The sequence below is a fragment of the Rhinolophus sinicus genome, linkage group LG02, assembly GCF_036562045.2.
Source record: "Rhinolophus sinicus isolate RSC01 linkage group LG02, ASM3656204v1, whole genome shotgun sequence".
In the NCBI taxonomy this organism is placed as follows: Eukaryota; Metazoa; Chordata; class Mammalia; order Chiroptera; family Rhinolophidae; genus Rhinolophus; species Rhinolophus sinicus.
In genome coordinates this window covers 16,185,708-16,200,887 of record NC_133752.1, presented here as the reverse complement: position 1 = coordinate 16,200,887, position 15,180 = coordinate 16,185,708, and the positions used below count along the sequence as shown (strand labels likewise).

The 15,180-nt window shown below is 44.5% G+C and overlaps 1 long non-coding RNA gene across 2 annotated transcripts in view; it reads right to left on the bottom strand.

The window, feature by feature from the left end:
- Nucleotides 1-2,078: 2,078 nt before the first annotated feature.
- Nucleotides 2,079-15,180, bottom strand: part of LOC141569281 (uncharacterized) — a 48,175-nt gene continuing 35,073 nt past the window's right edge. For both annotated transcript variants that reach the window (XR_012492784.1, XR_012492787.1), the window contains one exon: nt 2,079-2,405. This is a non-coding gene — a long non-coding RNA (uncharacterized LOC141569281). The remainder of the gene's footprint in view (nt 2,406-15,180) is intronic.

Genomic DNA, 15,180 nt, shown 5'->3' with positions numbered 1-15,180 from the left:
CCAAGTTCCACTAGAAAATAAGAAGGTAAAATGTAGTTCCCATAAGCCCTAGCTTATTTTTTCTCCCCCTCCCCCACTGACAGTCTCCCTGTTTGCTTCCTTTCCCCGTTCCTCTTGCTCTCCCTCCCTTCCTGACTGCTGGTCTATTTCTGTGTCTATACAGTTGAAGACCTAGCAACTTTTTCACTAGGGCCCTCATTTAGTTACAGTATTGACATTCTGATCCCAGCAGAACTTGGTTTCAAACTTGTTTATTCGCACGCCCTTGATGTTGTGCTTTCCGTCACCAGGTGCAAACCTCAATCTCCGGAGTGTGCAGAGCTGCCCTGAGCCTGTGCTGAGTTTGCTTGTTTGTGCAAACTCTGCACATTCAAGGTGGCATTCGCACCAGGAGACTCAGGAATCACGGAGAGAAAAGGTCTGTCGTTAGATGGTGGAGTAGGCTTGATGGGTCTGGCGGCTCAGTGACAGCAGCTCATTTTAGTACAGTCCCTACTACAGTCAGACACAGTGCTAGGTGCTGGGGATACAGACGTCCCTAAGATATGATGGATCCTGCCCTCAGGAAGCCCTCCTTCAAAGGAGGTGGCTGACGCCAACATAAATTACTTGCCCCTCTAGAAGGGCTCTAAATCCCCTAGTGCAGCACTCCTCACCCTTCAATGTGCACACAGCTCCTCTGGGTCCTTGGGAAAGTGTTGCTTTGGATTCAGTAGACCTGGGGGGGGTGGGGGGCGGGGGGGGGGTACTGAGGTGCCGAGCAGCTAACAAGCTCCCAGATGTGCTCATGCTGCTGATCTGGGGCCTCCCTGTGTAGCCCGCCTGGTCTAGGCCGGGGTCAGCTGTGAAGAGGAAGCCTTCAGGGGTGCTGGGGGAGGAAAGTCCCAGGGACAATGGGAAGCTGCTGCGTCCCCACCCCAGAAGCACATGGCTTTGACTCCCAAACAGCAGGCTTTGCCCATTCTGCTAAGGTCCACTGTCGTCGCATAAACTAAAGGAGTGTTTTCCAGCGGTGGGCTGGGCTAGGGCACTTTCAGGAGGCAAATATTTGAAAACGAAGCAACAAAAAACATTGTTTAAGGTTGAGGTGGGTAAGTGCATTCTTGTTCTGAGGGCGGCCTTCCTTTCTCTCTTTTCTATACGCACCGGAAAAGGGTTTTTCAGGGCAATACAAATTCCATAGCTCTCCATATCCCCTTTCTCCCATATCCCCTCCCCCACATAAAAGGTACCTATACTTGTCAGCATTCCTGTGGCACTCCACACACAGTAGGCGCTCAGTAAATGCTTTCCCAATCTTGAGCAGAAAACACAATGGAGCTTGTAACATGCTACTTGCTTGTCAACGCCTGGAGCCAGACTCTAGGACCTATTTTGTACTTCTGAATCTCTACTTAGAAAACATTTTCTTCTCTTTTCTTGTAAAGGCTTGTGTCAGGGGTGCACTATGCAGAAAACCATTAAGAGATCAATGAGTTTCCAGTCCATGAGACTCCAAATGTGTGCTATTGTGTCAGCCATCTATTGCCATGGCTAATGCTGTGTGACAAACAACAACAAGCCCTCATAAGCGATCTACTTATTGTTCACGCATCTGGTGGTCGGCTAGAAGGTTCTGTGGATCTGGGCTTGGCCCATTCCCATGTCTGGAGGTCGTCCGGTTGTCCTGACTAGACAAGTGGGGCGACTGGCCTCCGTTCCCTGTTTCCTGTCTATCGTCCAGTAGGCTCTCCCAGGCAGGTTTCCATAGGGGTTGTGGAAGGGTGCAAGAATGGAAGCAGAGACATGCACATGACTTTTTCCCCAAGCATTATGCCTGCATTATTTCTGTTAAAATCCCATCTGCCAAAGAAAATCACATGGCTGGGCCAGGGTCACAGTGGGAGGGCTCTGCAAGCTTCCGTGGTGAGGGCATTGATACAGGGCGGGGAGAAAAACTCAGCTCATGGATGCAATCCATCCACCACAGCTTTCACAGGTGACACAGTAACTCTCCGGTTCATACTTAAGCTGATCCAAGCAACATCTTTACACACAGCAAACAGCTGCCCTTCTTTGCTCTCCCAAAGGCAGGAAGTCCTTGGAAAACAAAGGCATCTGGAAAGAGGGAGAGCAACCAAGTGTTTACTATCAACGCTCTAGTCATAAACCACATTTAATTCAAACTCAAAAGGATCTATTTACAATCTGCCAGGTTTTAATATCCCCACCCTTAGGTGGCTTCTCAGCAGCAGTAGAAATATCAAGCTTTGTGTCTCTCTCAAAAGCAAGGGCCTGGGCTCGCAAGGTAAACAAAGAGTAATGAAACAGCAAATGGCAGAGTCTCGAGTTGTTGGAAGGTGTCTAGCGGGATGCCACGGGGACGTGGTTTCATTCTGGTCTCATTTAACATCTTCATTAATGATCTGGAAGAGGGAGTAAACAGCACATTAATTATAATCACAAGTGATGCTAAATTGGGGTTTGTCGCCTACACCAAAAGAAGGGACTCTGAAAGGACCAGGCGGGAGATGGATCCAGCTTGAAAGGGCCAGTGGCACCTAGCAAAACATCCCAGCACATGGCAGGGGAGGGAACAAGTCATTTGGAAGCAGTGAGGCCAAAAGGCAAGGGAGCTGCCTGACATCCCTTCTGGAACAGCCTAAAGTGTTCACAAATAAACCAAAAGGGGTAAAAAGTTTATATCAAAGAAATGAAATACAAGCAGGCTGGAACAGAAGGGAGAAAGACACCATGATTGGGTGTATAAATGAGGGAGCAGGTTGGCTTGACATTTGTCCTTTACAGCTTTCTTCTCCCACCAGGATAGTAGCTCCTGAGGGTACGGAGTTGTGTCCCCAGCACCTGGACTTATGCTTAGGACATAGAAGCCGCTAATAAATACTTGTTAAATGAATACCTGAGTGAATGAATGAGGAATGGAGTATGATTCTGAAGAAGGAATCAAAAGAGGTTTTCTCTCCATAAGATACAAACCAGTGTGAAACTGATTAAAAAACAAAACAAAGAAACTAAACAAAAACAATGGGATGGGGAATTAATACAGTAAAAATCAATGAAGCACCCCAGAAAGCAGAGACCCTACTGGTTTTATTTTACAGTATTTACTAGTAGCAGTCGTCACAATAGTAATAATGATGATGATGATGATGACAATAATAATAATAATTATAATTATAATAATAGTGGTAATAGGTGTCTGCCACTGTTCTGAGTGCTTTGCATGTGTTCTATCATTTAATCATCACAATAAAACTAAGAGGTATTTTCTATCATTGCCCCCATATTACATATGAAGTACAGAAAGATGAAGTAACTTTTCCAAGGTCCCCTAGTGACAGTGGTGATATTTAAATCTCTGCAATTGTATCCCATGTTTTTTACTATTCTATTGCATTGCCTACCACACTGGTTTAAAGGAAAGGGGGACGTGTGGGGGACATAGGCAGCTAGAGGGAGACGGGGAGGGAGGGAGTGGAGAGGGAGAGAAAACAAAAAGGGAAAGTAAACAAACACAGTCAAAACAGGGCATTTGACTCTTTCCCATCTCCCACTCAAGGGACCACAGCCCAGCGTGAGCCTGAGACTGAACACGTAACTCAGTTCTTCTGCCTGGAGGTGCGTCAAGCTAAGTATTATTCTAACATTTAAAGGTAGAAGTTTTTTGATTCCAAGTGCCCCTTCATTCTAAACTGAGGACTTTATCTGGTGCTTAATTGAAGAAACCATCTATAGCTTTATTTTCGTCTTTATTATCCCATTTCCCATCTCTCGTTTACGTGAGTAAAAAATCTGGGTCTTTATATTTTGCATATGTACTCTTGTTATTTTTCTGTACATTATTCATTATTTTCCGCACATTACTACACGCCTCTGTCATTTGTACATATCGAGAGTCGTGTACATAAAACCACGTCCACAGCGGTAAGAAAAGATGACATAGGAACATTTGTGACAACATGGATGGATCTTGAGAGTGTAATGCTGAGCGAAATAAGTCAGACAGAAAAAGCAGAGAACCATGTGATTTCACCGATATGTGGTATATAAACCAAAAGCAACAAAAGAACAAGACAAACAAATAAAACCACGTCCACTGTACCATACTGTATAAGTGATTTAAGAGTCACATTTCAAGGGTCACATCTTTTTGTCCTACACTTTGACATTGAACAAAACCCCATTGTCCTGGCCTTCTCCTCTTTCGAAACCACTCTATGTTGCTTAACATTTTTGCCATGGCTATAATTCTAAAATAATTGTTTTTGTTTGGTCTGATCTTTATTATGTGCACACTTGAAGGTCACGCATTTGACTTCTGTAATTATCAGCATCTAGAGCAGGGGTGTCCAAACTTTTATCAACGTTTTTCACCAAGGGCCATATGCAGTAAAATACGCAAACAGCTGGGCCACACACTCGAGGTAAAGTACATATTGCCTCACCTGGTTTATTTAAGTAAACTAAATATATTTTTGGAATTTGTTGCGGGCCAATTAAAAATGGATTGCGGGGCTGCAGTTGGCCCGCAGGCTGCAGTTTGGACACCCCTGATCTAGAGGTAGCATGGTCCGCGGTGGGACAGATTGAAGTTCAGGCAGAGACAAGCTATGGTTGAGAGAGAATCCTGGAAGAAGCAAAAAACTGGGTTCAGCCCCCAAGGTACCCTAAAAGTGCTCAGTTCCTGAAGCTTTTCCTCTGCTTCGATAGGTTTCTTCCCCAAATTACTATATTTCTTGTTTGTTTGCTTTTGCCTGTTCAAATTGAGTTTCTGTCTCTTACAAACAAATAATTCCTTAGTAATGCAGTTATTACATCGGTCTGTCCAATGTTTAAAAGCCTGTCCTTTGATTCTTGGGTAGGGGGTCAGTTTAGAAGTGTTCCAGGGAACAGTGGGAGCCATTGTTCCAGGTAATTTCCAACTGGTGTTCATCTAGAGATCGCTAAGAGTTGACACTATCTCTAAGTTTGATGCCTAAGTAGTAAAAATGTGCCATTGAAGAGGAATTCCTAATGCTGACTTAAGGTACAAAAAGTTGCTCTCCACAAAGACGACAATAGAAAAGCATTTTTCCCAGCACGTTCCTGTTAGAGTAGGGTGACCATATAATTTACGTGCCAAAGGGGTACCCTGTGGGGAATGAAAGGGGCTGCCTTCAGCACTTATTCAAGGACAGCAGGTATAAAACAGGACTAGTCGATTATGAAAAATACACCTCAACAAGGGGGTTCCTTGGCCCAGAAATATTTGGGAAGTCGGCCTACTATAGTTTCATTCTTAAGGGTCACCACACCCATGCTGTTAAAATCTCTATAGTAAAGAAACCTACTAAATGTCTTCTAAAACAGCATTTCCCAGCTGATTTGATTATGGAATCTTTATTTTCAATAACACTGACTACCATCCCTGGGACTCAATCTTCCCCAGAACACACTTCAGAAAATGTTGACCTTGCACATGTCTTATTCAGATACAGTATAACCTGCTACCTGCATGAATGGCCTGTATCTAGAGGCCTTTAAAACAAAAATCTCTTCCTACCATGCTCCCATTTGCCTGAAATTTCCACTATTATTTCTTCCTTTAAGGACCTTTTAAAGGATATATATTGTAAAGGGGTTAGGCATATGCCATCCAGAAGGAATAAGTCATTACTTAGCTAAACATTAGTGATAATTAGTTTGTCTGAATAGCCACTTACCACCCATAGATTCTGAGTGGAGAAAGGGTCCCCTAGGAGTTGTCTTCATGGGAGGAATAGGGGGGAAAAGGGTCTGGTGCATGGGACGCTGACCTGGCCTGTGCAGTATTATATTTTAGGGGAGGGTTCTATGTCTATATGGTTCCCAACCTTTACTCCACCAAAGATCATTTCTCTTTACCTGCTCCCCCACCCTTAATTTGAAAAGGTGTTGTCTCCCAAATAAACTGAACTTACTCAGTGGTAGCATTTGTAACTTTATTATCATCTATTTTTTTCACCTGCCCTTTACCTTCCTTATTCTGAGAATGTCGTTTCCTAATTGCACCCAGGAGGTTCTAGAAAGGGCTTCCATGAGCTAAAACCCCACCTTTATGGACCTACTGTTTAATCCAGGAGCATGTCCCTGGACGCTGCTGGGCCAATCAGAGTCCTTCCCAGGGATTTTTGACATCTGGATCAGAATGATCAAGTCTCAGTCCCTCTTGGGCTACCAGAGCTGTTAGATGTGGGCCTGGGAGCTGCCAGCAGCCGTGTTTTCAGCCACAAGGAGGAAGCTAGACTTACAGCAGGATTTCTCAATTACTACTAACATTTGGAGTCAGATAATTCTTTGTTGTGGGGGACTGTCCTGTGCGTTGTAGGATGTTTAGCAGTACCCTTGGCCTCCACCCATTAGACGTCAATAGCACTCTCCCCCCAGTTGCGACAAGCAAAAACTCACCTCCGGATATTGCCAAGTGTCCCCTGGGAGGTACAATCATGTTCCATCCCTGGTGGAGAACCACTGTTCTAGAGAATGAAGTGCACACTCACAGGACAGCACAGGTGACAGCTAAGGACTGAGAGAATGTCCTTGTGACATTTAAGGCCCCAGTTCCAGCTGTCCCTGAGGCTCAGCACACCCGAGTTCTCTGTGGATTGATTTCATAAGGCAATTAATTCCCTTGTTCCCCCCAAGCTGGCTCAAGTTGAATTTCTGTAGTTACACACTAGAGTACTGTGTTCATCTATCATTTTCATTTGGATTTTTGACCAACTGAAAATAGCTCACCCCCTTGCTCTCCTTCTTCTCCTATCCCCCCCCCCAACAGGTCCATGATTATATTCAAAGACCCCTATAAGTCAGAGTTCCCTACCTTAGCCTGAGAGGTTTGAGGCATGAATGAGCACAGAGGTAGTAAAAATGCGCCCTGTGCAGGATCCAATACATAGAACAAAAGCACTTCCTCTCCGTTCTCCAGTAAGCAGCAGAGTGAGCTTGCCTAAAGATAATTTTCTGAGAGGTGGATGGGGTCTGGGGGTAGAGGAAAGTATTTTTTTATCCAATGGTGGAACTAAGCTAAGCAAAATTGGAAAGAATAGATAGCTGATGTCTCAATATCAAGGAAGCCTTTCCCTGGGGCTGCTACAGGCTGTACAGAATTCCCTGGGCACCAAAGCCGGTGACCATGCCTGCCAGGCCTGGGGAGAAACTGTGGCCTGTGTTCCCAGCTCAGAGTCAGATAGACAGACATTGCCTTCTTGAGTCACCAGGCCCTGGGCCTCTCCAGTAGGATCCCCACACCTTCCCTTGGGTTGAGCTCACGGACCTCCTCCCCCCACGGTACACAGGCCCAATGCAAAGTAGAGCTTTCATAAGCCCATCCACACCCCAGCTTTGCAGCTTAGAGCAGCATGCTTGCAAAGGGGCACCGACTGGTCTTCCCGCAGGACATACTGGGACAGCCGTAGGTTGTAAAAATATTTGAATGATTCCACACTGCTGACAAAGCAGATACTATCCTAGGCCCACTGGGCGTACCTGTGCTGATCCTGTCTCTCCCTTGGAACCTGGTGCTTCAGAACTAGAAGGTTAATGCTGAGACTTCACTTATTTCCCATTTCTGCTGTGGCATGATCCTGCATTGTCACTTATTCTTGATGGACGCATAAAGCAGGTTGGGCTTGCACATGGAGATCCAACAGTGTTGGCTCCTGCCCAAGGCGCTCACAGTCCAGCAGGTGAGAGAAGAGGTACACAGTGGGCATGGTAAGTGCGCACAGGTGATGGAGAAGACGTTCTAGCTGGAAGGCTGTTGAGGACTCAGCTGATGGACACCATCCTTTCCTCTAGAGGTCGCTCTGGCGTTCTGCGGCATCCCTGGGAGTCGGGGTGATGGGCAGTGTGCATCCTCGCGCTCTCTTGGTCCTTCCTGATGGGCTTACATTGACAAGTCCGCTGGTAGGAATTCAGCTTGCCTCCTACCACAGAGGATGCACACCCATCATCCTGGGCACGGCCAGGCTTTGGTGCCACCCACAGAACTGCCAAGGTCACGTATGTGCCACGGGACTGACACGATCAAACGGAGCTAAATTTAGACGAGGGGATCCTGTGTTAGCTATTTCCTTGGGTTACTTCTATTCTTTCTTATTTAGGCATGGCAAAGTAGAGAAACTCAAGCATCCCTCCTTAATTCCACTTATGCTCGGGTCAAGGAGAAACGAATGATCCACGGTAAAACTACTCCTGAGAAGACAAAAGAGGGCTATGGGAAACAGCGAGCAGAGTTCATTCTGGTCAGAATATAAGAAAGACAGAAAAATTACTCCTTCAATAAATACTCTCTCCTTCTTTCTGAATCTATATACCCTTCCACGGTACCATTCTGGCCCCATTGAAGCAGGATCCTATGTTCCTGCAACAGTCAACTATTAACTGATAAGGCTGAACAACTCCCAGTAGGTATTTGCATTTTAATAGAGAATTATTGAAGAGCAAAAAGCTTTCAGAGTCCAAAAGAACAAAGCACAGAATTAGAGGGTGTGAGGTGGATATTTGGGGGAGCAGAAAATTGTCCTGGTTATTCTCAAGTTTTACCATGTTTATTTTTGTCCCCTTTACATGGGACACCTATTGTCAAATCCTCTTCTAATGTTCTCCCCTCCCACCCCACTCCCACCCCACATCTGCTAATACATTAGCTGCCAGTGGCTTGTTTGTAGGGTACCTAAGAGAGAGAGAGCTGTCTTTTATTTAGTGAAAATTCCGATGGGCCACACTGGTTATGGAAGGCTAGCCTTTAGGTTGTGACCTGCCCGGGTCGGAGCTTAATAGAGGAAGAGGTGAATTGCTTGACGGAGGCTGGGTTGGGGGCTGTCTGCTAAACTGGAGGAAGAAGAGATGGGAAAAAAGGGAAAAATGGAGACTGTGGAGATAGATCATATTTTTATATGAAAGGCTGGCCAGTAAGGAGAAGTTCATGATACAAGAAGGGCCAATGGACTTTTGGAATAGAGATGTTTAATTTTAGGTTGGGGTGTGTATGTGGGTGGGTGCATGTGTCTGGGTTATACTGGGTTAAAAGCAATCTCCTGTACCTTCAACATGTCAGAAAAAATGTGCTGTCCCGTGTGTCCATGTGGAATTTAAGGGAAGAGCATGTATTGAGTAAACAATGCTAGCCACGGTAGCAGGTAAACCGTAACACAACACAGGTTTATTTCTCCCTCCGGTCACAGTCCATTGAGGACAGGGCAGTCATTTTGTGGCTATGCATTTGAAACACATGGCCTCCAAGGTCAAAGACCTGTGTGACGTTAAGAATGAAATCAGTCGGGCAATGTGGAAAAGGAACAGCACGCCCAAAAAGGAGGCTGTGGAACGGAGATTGAGTATTAAATGGAAGGAGGAAATTAAAGCCGGAGGTGACTAGAGAAATTTAAAGCCACAGAGAATAGTAAAGGATGTTGGGAGCGATGCTGATTCCCGACAAAATGAGACAGGAATTTGAGTTGATCTTCTGTAAATCTTAAAGGACATAGTGACTGCAAGGTGAGATAATTGGAGCCGTCTGGATAGCGGACACTTAGTCACTCTGACATAGGCTATTTACCTGCCCCTCCCCCAATCCTACTTCAAATATGTGACTGTTTCGAATATTCTGGTCATCTTTCGTGTGGATATGGAAAGAATAATTTTCCAGGAAAACTGGGAAGCCAAGCCCCAACATTGCTGCTCTTGGATTCAAGACCACAGAAGAGCACAGGCTGCCAGCCACTGGGCATGAAGTGGTCATAGCAGCAGCATCCCTGAGTGGTGAGCGAGGGTTGTCTTCAGTCATAGAACACAGGATGTGCCAGAGCACTGCCCAATGAGGAGCTCTGCTTTCAGACCAGGTCCCAGGTGAAAAGGAATTCTTTCCACTGAAGAGGGTTAAAACGCTGCTGTGTGATTACAGCTGGGGTTTGGGACGCAGACCAGAGAGAGGTGAGAAGTGCATGATTAGTACCCCATAGAGGCGGCCACCATGGAAACATTATCTAATGCAAATACTGTACCGGACTTCAAAGGGATCTGCTCAGCTGCACAAACCACAGCTGACCCTGGTCTGCATGAGAGGGATCAGGGCCAACAGAGAGAGGGCTAAGAATAGAGAGACAGAGTCATCGGCCCAAGAAATAACACCAAACTTTGCAAAACGATAGGAGAGAAACCCAGCCTCCCTAAGGATAATACATAAAGAGGATTTTGAGCATTGAGGATAGAAACGCCAAGGTCTGTCTGCAGATAACACTAAAGGCAGGTGGGTGCCATCCTAAGATCCGTTTTTCACCCTTCCTTCCCCTGCTCTGCTCTGCATCCTGCAAGGTGTGTGTGTGTATAAGAGGGTGAGCGATGGGCTGACCTTGTGGACTACACGTCCCAGGCTTTCTGGGTTCAGCCATTGGGAAGCAGGAGGGGGAGGCTGAAGGGAGAAGCAGAGACTTCACTCGCCTCTGGACGGTCCTCTGGCAGTGGCTCTGCCGGAGCTGCCAGCTCCTGCCAGACAGGCTGGTGGTGGTTCCTGTGTCCCCCAGGTGACCCCAGCTCCTGGGTTCCAGCAACATCCCCTTTACCCTTTGTCCCTCAGCCTAGAGGTGGCAGTGGCTTTCGGCTGTTGCAAATCTCTGGGCCACTTCACAGCTCTGTTTGTCTTCTCCACTCTTCCATCACCAGTGTCACCAATTTCCTGCATGAAACGCCCTATTTCAAACACTCAGAAGGTTTCTGCTATTCTGGTTGGAGCCGGACTATCATAGCCCTGAATGGGAAATATCACCATGCAGAACAATGGGGAAATGAGACACTGTAGGCACACCCATGAAAAAGCGGGGGGACAGGCAGAGGACATCCACCCCACTGGTTAAGGCTTCCCATTCCGTCACGGAGAGAGGGTGCTGGAAGGTGATACTGGAAGAGTAACTATACTTAAACACATACTTAGTAAAGTGGTCAAACCATTTCCATCCCAGTGTGTGGGTTCAGTTATTGTCCCCCAATTATTTTGTAATCTTAATGAATGTAAGCTCTATGAAGTCAGGTATTTTTTTGTGTGTAACTTTCTATCTGGAAATAATTTCAAACACAGAAAAGTGGCAAACCTAAGAATATTGATAGTACAAAGAACACCCGTGAGTTCTTTCCCCAGGTTCACTTATTGTTATCATTTCACCTGTATGTCTCTCACATATAGAAAACATGTGTGATTATTTTAATTATATAACCATATTATGTAATTATATAATATTTTTTCTTAATATTTGAGAGTAAGTTGCATACATCAGGCCCTTTATCGCTAATTACTTCAGTGTGTATTTTTTAAGAATTGGGACAATCTCCCAAGTAACCACTGTACCGTTATCAGTGAATTTAATTCATAAAATACTTTTACCTAATCAACTTACTGAATTCCAATTGACAACTGACCTAATAATGTCAATCAACCCAGTACTGTTGTAACAGAATTTTCCCCTAGTTGTAGTTCATGAAATTGACATTTTTTGAAGTCTATAGTCTCTTTCTCTCTGTCTCTCTGTCTCTCTGTCCATCTCCCTCTCTCTCTCTCTCTTCCTCTCAGTAGAAGTTTCCTCATTGGAAGATGGCTTGATATTTCCTCGTGGTCCTATTCAGGTTATGCCTTCCCAACCACAATACATCATTGGTGACATGTGGCCTTCTCAGTGAATGACACCTGGACGCACACAACATCCACCTGCCCTTCATGGATGGTGTCAGCTTTAAGCATCTGGTCAAGGCGTTGTCTGATTTCTGCATAGTTACTGTCCTTTCCCTTCCAACTGACGACCAGCCAATCTCAAGAGACACACTCGAGACCACGCAAATCTCTTGTTCCTTATGAAAATTACCTCCTATATTTAGAACGCATTGATGATTCTTGCCTAAGCCAATCTTTATTATAATAATGGTAAAATGGGCATTTCTGGCCTCAGCATTTCTTGCCCATTTACCAGTGGGAACTTGACATTTTACTATAAGCAAGAGCCTTGCTTTCTCTCTTATTTGTTTGTTTCTTTCTTTCTTTATCTACGTATTATTACAATGGCTTCATCAATTTCTGCTTTACTGGTTTATAATTCACTATTGTCCTTAAGTATTTGGTACAAATTGTCCCAGATTTTGCTGATGGGAACCCTTTTAGCAGGCTCTGGGTCCTTGCGACATGCACTCCTTTTTTCTTTTTCTTTCTCTTTCTTTCTTTCTTTCTTTCTTTCTTTCTTTCTTTCTTTCTTTCTTTCTTTCTTTCTTTCTTTCTTTCCTTCCTTCCTTCCTTCCTTCCTTCCTTCCTTCCTTCCTTCCTTCCTTCCTTCTCTCTCTCTCTCTCTCTCTCTCTCTCTCTCTCTCTCTCTCTGTCTCTTTCTCTGTCTCTCGCTCTCTCTCTCTTTTTCTTTCTTGCTATCTAGTGTTCATTAGAAGATATTCAAGGCTCATCTTGTATTTACACAGGGCAGGGATTTTTGTGTGTTTTGTCATTGCTGTATCTCCAGTACCTAAAACCATGCCTGAACATAATAGGCATGGTTTTCGGTACTGGAGATACAGCACCTAAATTATAATGCTCAATAAATACTGGGGATGCCAAAAAATGTATACAAGGGAACACTTTGGTCAACGTTGCTCAAGCCGTAGTTCACTGTAATCAGAAGTGTCTGGATGCTGATGGTCACCATTTTGAACTCCTCTTGTAATTGCAGAAGTCACACATGACTTGTGTTCATCTTTTGTTATCAGTATATATTGAGTATTACAATTATACTAGTTTTCCTTTCTTAAAATGTATATACATTTTTTTGGTACCTTCTGTATGTATTGATTGTATGAGTATGGTTATTAATTAAAAACCTCTTTAGGTACTAAGATATCTATGCTGGACCAAACCTAAATGGTACAGTTAAGATTTTGGTGGCCAAAAGCCTGTGAAAATGTTTAAACCCTGTAACCTACTAAAGTTATTTCTAGGAATCATTCTTAAAAGGAATAATCTGAAATTAACATAAAATGTGACTACACAAAGATGTAAACATAGCATTATGTGTCTCGACAAAAAAATTTAGACACAATGTCCAAAAGTGGAAGAATGATTAAGTAAAACTACGGTACATTTACGCAATATAATGTAAAGCAACCATTACAAGTTAGATTTCTGGAAATTTGTTAATAATGTTGCAAAAATGCTTTTGCTCTGATATTAAGGGGGAAATAAGAAATCCAAAATTGAATAGATAGTATACATAAAATATATTAACATATTCATACAAGCAAAACGAAAAGGCAATATAGAAAAAAATTTCAGTAGGACTTGCCTCTGTATGGTAGGATTATGTATTTTTTTCCTTCTTTTTACTTTCTTTTGCATTTCTAGTTTTTCTACAACGTGCCTGCATTTCTTTCATAACTAGCAAAGTTAATGTTTTAAGAAGAAAAAAGAAAATGTTACCATGCATGAGGAGTAACTAGGTAGGCAATACCCCTCATGTTTGCTCTGAGTGTTACACACTACAAAATTAGTCCCAGGTTCTGAAAAGCACTTCTCGACAAACAAAAAGATGAGCTTAGAATGGCTTCAAGACCTTCTTCAAGCAACATGCTGTACCTGGAACATTGCACCAGCCTACCTCTGTCAGTATCTTATCCATCCTTCAAGGTGTCTTAGTTTGGTTTCCTGCAAAAGCAGAGCCTGAGACAAGGGTTTGGGTGCAGGTGGCTTTTTTGAGTGAAGAAGGCAGGAAGGTCTGTGTTAATGAGCAGGTGACTACCAAGAGTTACCTGGAGCTCAGTCCCCAGGGGATGGTCTGATGTGCTCTAGAATTGTTCCACCGTGAAGGGGAGGCTGAGGTCTTAATTCACCAGTTCTTACACCACCATGGCTGAGGGTTGCCCCTGTGGGCATTAACTGATACTTGTGGACTGCTCTGCAGTAGGCATGCAGACTTTGATGGCACTAGAGAAAGGCCCAAGCAGAGGAGCAGAGAGTCCCTTGAGGCCAGAAGCTGGCAGCTTGTCCACCACAGCTGCTGGTGAGCTCGGAGGTGGTCCAGGTGTGAACTGGGACAGGTATCAACAGCAGCTGCTACGGTGCCACGGTGCCAATTCGTCCTTACACCAAAGAAGCTTTCTTTTATGAAAGCATGCACCTCCCCCTTCACCCAGACTTCCATAGCCCGTTTGTATACGGTGTTCCTACTATCTGTGATGCCCCTATTACCTCTCTATGCCTCGGTTTCCTCACCTGTAAAATGAGAATAACAGTGCTTGTGGTAGATTACACAAAGGGCTACAATTCCTCTCCCCTCTGCCGTCCATGCCCTTCACAGCACAACTTTGCAGCTCCTCTCATCAAGAGATGGAGCCTATTCCCCAGTCCCCGAATCTAGGTTACCCTTGTAAATTTGCTTTGGCCAAGCGCAACTGCAGCAGAATTGATTGTGTGCCAGTTTTGAGTTTTGGCCTCTAGAGGCTTGTGTGCTTCCACGTGCTTCTTGGAACCCTGCCTCTATCATGAGAAGAAGCCGGAGCTAGCCTGCTGGAGGAGGAGACAGACCGAGTGAAACAGAGGCAAATTGTCTCTTCTCAGCCCTTCTTTGCCCAGCCAGCCCCCAGCCACCCTGATACACGAGAGAACCCGGCCCAGCTGCCTCAGAAGCACAAGCTCCCAGCCGATGCCTGTGAGCAAAAATCAATGTTCTTGCATGCCACTGAGGTTTTATGGTCATTACACAGCCTTGTGGGAATAGATAACGGATCCAGCATCAACTTCACAAACGATTAAAGAAGTATATTAACACGTGCAGGAGTTAGCACCGGGCCAAGACCGTGATAGACTTTCCTTAAATGTTAATTATTATTGTTGTAATATTATCACACTGTCATACTGTGCCATGATGTCAAGTTATATATATATGTCAGTTTCTCCTGTTAAACTAGGGGCTCCTGGATGATAGAAAACCAGATCCAATCCATCCTTGATGATATATTTCCCTATACACAGGAGCCCATAATTCAGGAGGGAGATAGACGTGTGTATGAAGTCTGTTGTGGGAACTAGAGATAGCAAATACCCGAAAGTGCTGAACACAGAGCTGAGCACAAAGACGATGCCCGATGATGATAAAAATAAGTAATGAAAACCAAGAATCCCCCACGTCAGGGTATTTT